Raw genomic sequence first — 7,546 nt, 5'->3', positions numbered from 1 at the left:
GCCACCTCTTTTGATTCTTTTTTTTTTAGGAGCAGCGAGTAGCGGGCTTTTTTTTATTACTGTTTCCTTTTTTGTGCCCTTGAGGTGTCTCCTTTGTTGTAAAAAGAAAAAAAAAAATCTGTCGTCTACGAAATGAATCTCAATATTAAAACCTTATCATCCTTCCACGACACTTTCTCCAACAATACCGCAAGTCTCATTATTTTTTTTTTACATCAAAGGAAGCAGCTCGAGGGCAAAAACAAGGATGAAAACATATGAAAACAAAAAAGCCCGCTAAACACTACTCCTGAAAAAGAAATATAAAGAAGAGTGACCAAAGGAGAGGTCAGTTTCGGGTGGAGAGGCGTCTTGAATCTCCTCTTCGTTCAAAGTAATTTCCCCAATGTGTGTCACCCTTATAAACACAGCAACCACCAGTAAGATTTATCCCCAGCTTCCACAAGTCACAGGCAGCCCGAGGTGGGAGGTGGCGTAGGTTATATGAGGATGAACCATGGCTATACAACTAAGGGGGTAAGGGAAAGAAATCCTTGGCTAAGTTACCTGACCTCGACTGTTTTACCATCCCTCTGAAGTCCCTGCATCGCCCCGCCTCCTCGTCTCCCTAAAGCAGCTCGCAACTATTATCACCAAGAACTCATTCACTTCACTACATATTAACTTTAGTCAACCATACCCGGCTCCCTATTTATATGATGTATAGTAAAGAAGCTGCATTACACTCTCGTATATAAAGAAAAGACGAGAAGAGAAATGTTTATCTAACGCTGCAGCCATTTTACTCTCATTCCCCAGTCACCCTTTCATCGTCAGGTAGTTAAGTGGTCGTTATCTGCATATTTAGCCAGACCCATCACCAACCCTCACACTTCTGCCACTTACACCATTTACTCGCCCGAGCTGTTCAAGTTTTACGATGTATAATTCAGAAGATGCCCTCAACTCGGATATAAAATGAGAGGGAGCGTGTTTGTACGTATGATTGTGTGTGTGTGTGTGTGTGTGTGTGTGTGTGTGTTCCCTATGACCCAAACCTGTATACAGTCCGGGAGGCTACTGCTGCCCGGCTATCACGAGTCTAGCACGGGAGAAGACCGCAGGTGAATAACACGCACAAACATGCCTTGAAAAGATCGCGCAGAGGCAAACACGGAGACAGGACAATACATGCTTGGTTTAATCCTTGCATTCCACGAAGAGATGAATACAAATGGTAAATTCAGCCACGCAGCTACGAAGGCAGGGAAGGAAAGTAGACATCGTGAAAATAACAAACAAAAACCTGCAGCATAATGAATGAGCGTTGTCCTGGGAGTTGAATGGCAGGACGATGGTGGTACAACGAGGAGTAAATGTTGGATCAATGAGAAATAGGAGGAGGTGAGAGAGGACGAAAGGGAGAAAGAGGAAGAAGAGGAGGAGGAAAGAAGAAAAAGCGAAAAGGAGTATGAGGAGGAAGAGGAAGAGGAAAGAAGAAAGAGGGAAAAGGAAGAAGAGGAGCTTAAAAAGAGAGATTGACCAAGAGGGAGGAGGAGGAGAAAGAGGAAAAGGAAAGAAGAAAGAGAGAACGAAAAGGAGGAAGAGCAAAGAAGAATAAGCGAAAAGGAGTATGAGGAGGAAGAGGAAGAGGAAAGAAGAAATAGCGAAAAGGAAGAAGAGGAGGAGGAGGAAAAAAGAGAGATTGTCCAAGAGGGAGGAGGAGGAGAAAGAGGAAAAGGAAAGAAGAAAGAGAGAACCAAAAGGAGGAAAAGCAAAGAAGAATAAGCGAAAAGGAGTATGAGGAGGAAGAGGAAGAGGAAAGAAGAAATAGCGAAAAGGAAGAAGAGGAGGAGGAGGAAAAAAGAGAGATTGACCAAGAGGGAGAATAAGGACAAAGAGGAAGAGGAAAGAAGAGAGAGAGGTCGAAAAGGAGGACGAGAAGGAGGAAGAAGAAAAAGCGAAAAGGAGAATGAAGAGGAAAAGGAGGAGGAGAGACGAGAGAGCGAAAAGGAGGGTGCTGAGCAAGAGGAGGAGGAAAGAAGAAAGACCTTGACTGGAAGAAAAATTAGAGGAGAAACAACAGAGGCAGGAGGCAGCAATTTAGAACAGGAAAGAAGAGGAGAAGGCTCTGGCGGAAGAGGGAGCGGAAAGCGAGTCCCGATGCAGCCTTCTCTTTGGGGGCCTCGAACCAGGGCGGTGCAGCGGGCAATGGTGCGGCGGCGAGGCAGACTGGTCACTGGCTGGCCTTGGTGGATGCTGGCTGGCGGACGATCGCTTGTTTGGACTGAATAAACTGGATAGACAGAGACAGAGGACGATGGAGAGAGAGAGAGAGAGAGAGAGAGAGAGAGAGAGAGAGAGAGAGAGAGAGAGAGAGAGAGAGAGAGGAATGGGTAAAACAATCCGAAAATAGAAATGATTTAAAGAATGTAAATATAAAAAGAGAAGAAAAGAAACGGATGATAAAGATTAAAAGAATATAAATAGACTCAGAGAGAGAGAGAGAGAGAGAGAGAGAGAGAGAGAGAGAGAGAGAGAGAGAGAGAGAGAGAGAGAGAGAGAGAGAGAGAGAGAGAGAGAGAGAGAGAGAGAGATCCCCAGAATTACCTCCCATAAATTGGTCAAGTTATCAGTACTGTGTAACCTTCACTATAAAACTTGTATAGTGTAGTAGCTGGTGTATTAATGGTTAGATTTGTTAATTAATAATATGTGCTATTTTTGTAAAGTTACGGGCATCTCTACAAGTCTGCGTAGCTTCAGTGCTCATCTCCGTCACATATCTTCTTGAGCCTGTGGTGGGTAACACTCCAGTACCCGGGGCACATGGCAAGTGTGTTAATCGGATTACCACAGTTTGACTTCCCCAGGTTTTCCCAGGTACCCATTTCTCGACCAGCCTGAGAATGTGTTCCTCTCTGCCTCACCCTAGCCATCAGCAGCATCCCCACCAGCCACCCCCTCCTCCTTCCCTCGCTTCATCATCATCACTCCCTCCTCAATATCCTCTCGCAGGCAGGTCACGTGACTGCATCTTCCTGATGATATAGTTCAAGATTTCTCAAACTGCAACGCTTTAGGCGCGACTTGGTCATTCTTGGATGACGTTTCGCTAGGCAAGCCGTGACTCGGTTTGCAACATACGCGACATTTTGGCCGCAAGTCTGTCGTCGCAAGCTAAGTCGAGACGTTTCTAGCGGCCTGGGAGGGTCTTACCGAGCCAAGTGACGTCCCACAAGGGAGTTGGAGGAAAGTGAGGCACGTTGTTATTTTTATCTCGTAAACACTTACAACATCTATTAAACATATCTATCATACATTGAATATAGGGTATTAGGTTACGAAAGGGGTAAGGTCAGGGCTAGAAAATAACGACGTAGAGGCAGTAATAGGGATGTTGGTGTATGAAAACAGATCATGAACTTCGACAAATTTTCGACTCTTTTAAATGCTTCTAAACATGTAATTCGCACTTTTCTCCACATGTTAGAATTATTGTTAAGAACAATAGGGTGTATGGAAGCAGCGAGGCTGAGCGACAGGCGAAAAAAAGTCTTCTTATTAGTGTCTTCTGTTGGTCCCGCCGTCGAGGAGCCAATCAGGAACTTCGCCCGAGCCAAAGTTCCGGGACCGGGACGACAAAAACGCGCCTTATAATCCGAATGTGTGTGTGCGTGTGTGTGTGTGTGTGTGTGTGTGTGTGTGTGTGTGTGTGTGTGTGTGTGTGTGTGTGTGTGTGTGTGTGTGTGCGTGCGTGCGCTGGTGTTCGTGAAAGTTAATCGAAGCCAAATGAAAGTCTTCCTCTTAGTTTACAAAACTTATACATAAGAAACAGGTACAGATACTTTTTTTTATAAAACACATTTTGTTATATTCAGTTACAGGAAATGAGAATAATCCTAAATATTGTAACGTGCAAATACACCTTTCCCATCCCCCAAATCTCTCCCCGCCTTGATGTCCTCATACATTTTGACGTTTCATAATTTTTCTCTCTGGTCCAGTGTGAGCATTTTGTTTTCCGTAAATTTTGTCCGTCATCGTTCATCGGCCTTTCCGACATATTCTGGAGCGACAAGTCTATTGGGATCGTCAATAAAAAATAAAAAAAACTCCGTTGTAATCGCGTTGAGAATATATCATGCGATCTCTTGAGACAATTTTCACCACAAATGACTGACTTTGTTGACCTAATACTGTGTTCTCTGTGTGTCTGTAGTAAATCTAAGCACTGGATGACCCTTCTCTAAGTTGCTGCTTCATCTCACGCGTATTTTGTCCACTGAAAAATGTCTGTAAAATCTGATACGCATCCATAACGTGCATCGTATTCACCATCAGCTTCAGCAGATATTCGATACCTAGCTTTGTGGATTGCATCATATATGTCTAAAAGGTTGTGATGAAATAGATTTGGAATACTCTTAGTCTGTTTATTTCTCGTCTGCAACTCATGGTTATCGAGTACGGGATCTTTTTTTTTTTGTGTGTGTGTGTGTGTGTTTGTGCCTGACTTTGTAAAATGAACTTGATGAATCGTTAATTTTAGCCCTCCTCCACCTCAGGGTTAGGTTACCGAACACACCAGCGTTGCCAAATTATCGTACTCAGCGCATTGCCTTTTTGTAGTTTCTGACCGATAACTATAGCAAAAAAGAACGAAACCCATCAATATTTAACAGTTTTATCGCTAACTTTAATTTCCTATCGTTATCTGTGTGGTTACGACAGTCTTGGAGCCTAAAAATGATAAATGTAATGTTCAGTGTACGACAATTTGGCAACGCTGGAGCACACACACTACTTAGTTCCGTTTTTGTAACATTATCTTTCCTCCTCTGTAAATGTCAATAAAAAAGGACAAAGAGCCAGTTTTACAGTTCCCCATGATGGGTTAGTAAGCTCCCAAACCAATACCAGAGCGTTCGAAATTTCCTTGTATAGTGTCTGGTGTTTATATTTAAGTTCACAAATTTGATGAAACTATACAGGAAAAGTCTTGTGTATTTAGTGTGGCTTCGAAGACCTCACCATTTTGGATTGTATGGGATTCTATAGTTTGGTTCGGGCTGTTACGAAGACACTGTGCTGGACTGTGAAATCGGCTCATTATCTTTCCTCCTCTGTACTTGTCAATAAAAAAGGACAAATTTGATGAAACTATACAGGAAAAGTCTTGTGTATTTAGTGTGGCTTCGAAGACCTCACCATTTTGGATTGTATGGGATTCTATAGTTTGGTTCGGGCTGTTACGAAGACACTGTGCTGGACTGTGAAATCGGCTCATTATCTTTCCTCCTCTGTACTTGTTAATAAAAAAGGACAAAGTCTCGCCCTAGCACGCCCCAACACGTCAACCACGGGCCTCAAGTTGGTATTGTCAGATGCTCCCATCCCTCACACCAACTATTTCCAAAGGCCAAAAAGGAGGTTAATCGAGTTCTAATGAGTGTTCTTTTAGGTTCACGGTACAGAGGAAGGCTCAGACTACCACCAGGGTCATAAAAGTACCTCTGGAAATGCCCTAAACTCCCACGAAAGACTAGTAAAGTACGTGTTCTTGTACCACCAGGGTCATAAAAGTACCCCTGGAAATGCCCTAAACTCCCACGAAAGACTAGTAAAGTACGTGTTCTTGGGCGCAGAAATGTTTAAAAATATGGCCCTCAGTACCTCGCCCACGCCCGCCACCAACGATGCCAGATTGTCGTACTCAGCCTCTTATGTTTGCCGATTTCCGACCCCAAAACTGCCTCCTTGACCCCAATAACTGCTTTTATATATGGTTATCGTTAAAATGGTTAATTACTGATGTTTCTTGGCAATAGTTAGGCATCAGAAACCGGTAGATACGAGGCTCTGAGTACGATAAACTGAGACCACGGACGTCAGCACCTCAGACACTCCCACAAAGCCACGAGCACAACGAAGTCAGCCCAAAATAGCTTATACGGAGGAGGGGATAAAAACACGTTCCTGGAAATACCTTGGCGGACGCGTCTCTCTCGTGTGTGTGTGTGTCTGCGCCTGTTTGTCTGTCTGTCTCTCCGTCTCTCTGTGTGTCTGCAACCTTTCCTTTTATGTCTTCATGTGTGTCTCGTGTTCCCGTGTGTTTTTCTGGGTGTTTGTCTGTCTGTCTGTTGATACGCTTTCTCCGCTTCTGTTTGTCTGGTTGTGTTTGTCTCTATCATTGTCGTTATCTGTATCTATCTGTATATCTATCTATCTACCTCGGCCTGCCATTCTTGTACCTTTCCCATCGCTAACATAACTTTTAATCCTCCTCCCTCTCCCTCCCTCCACCGTGACCTCATTACCTCTCTCTCTATGTCAATATATCTCTATCTATCTATCTGTATCTATCTATCTATCTATCTCGGCCAGCCACTCCGTCATCCTTCCTGTCTTCACCATCCCTGCTAATCCTCCTTCCTCTCCCTCCCGCCACCGTGACCTCATTACCCACAACACCTTATTATAGTTTTCCTCCCAGTTGTTTCCCTTTTTACGCCTCGCCAATGATCCCTTTGCCTGTATTCTCTCTCTCTGCACCGGGTGTTGCGTGATGTGTTACCTTTTAGTGTTTTTTTTTGTGTGTGTGTGTTTGTGTGTGGTTCTTCATCCCCTCACTCCCTTGTCTTTGTATCTCTTGACCTCGCCTTTTCTTCTTTTATTCCCTCTTTTCTTCATCCTTATCTTTCTCCCCCACTTTCCTTTCACACTCTGTTTATCTTCTTCTTTCCCTTCTTTCCTTTCTTTGTTCTTTATCTTTTTTTTCCTTCATCTATGCCTTTCTCTCTCTTCTACTTTTCCGTCAGTTACTTTCTTTATACTTTTTTCTCATTCCTTCCTTCACTGCTTATCATTCTTCGCCTTTCATTCTTTTTATTTTTTACCTTTTATTTCATCCATACTTTTTTTTTATTATTTTTATCATCCATGCTTTTTTCATACTTCTTATACTTCTAATTCTTTGCCAGTTACTTCCTTTTCACTTTTTCTTTTTCCCTCCTTCACTGCTTTCTATTCTTCGCCTTCCATCCTTTTTTTCAACCTTTTCCCTCATCCATACTTTTGATAATACCAGAGTTTTTGTTTCTTTTATCATCCATACATTTTTCATACTTCTTATACTTCTAATTCTCTTCCACTTGTCTACTTCCTTTTCACTCTTTCTCTCTCTCCCTTCTTCTTTCCTTTTGTCTCTCTCACACTTCCTCTCTACACAGTTCACGTTCCCTATTTCTCGCTCTTCCTTCTTTTTATTATTTTTTTCTCTCATCCACACCTTTGTCTTCCACTGTCCCCTCTTTTCCCCCTCACTTTTTCTCTCCCTCCCTCCTTCGTGCATTTTTTTTTCTCCAACATCCTACACACTACTAAGTCCCTCGCACTGTCTTTATCCCGTTTCTTGCCCTTCCTTCCTTCCTTTAACTTTTCCTTCATCCATACCCCCCCCCCCCCCCACTTTCTCGTCCCTTATTTCCCTTTCACATTTTCTCTCCCTCCCTTCTTCCTTACTTTCCTTCCCTCACACTCACTACACTTTACAAATCCACTTCTC

Source organism: Eriocheir sinensis, chromosome 41 (genome assembly GCF_024679095.1).
Source record: "Eriocheir sinensis breed Jianghai 21 chromosome 41, ASM2467909v1, whole genome shotgun sequence".
NCBI lineage: Eukaryota > Metazoa > Arthropoda > Malacostraca > Decapoda > Varunidae > Eriocheir > Eriocheir sinensis.
This window is presented reverse-complemented; position numbering follows the sequence as displayed.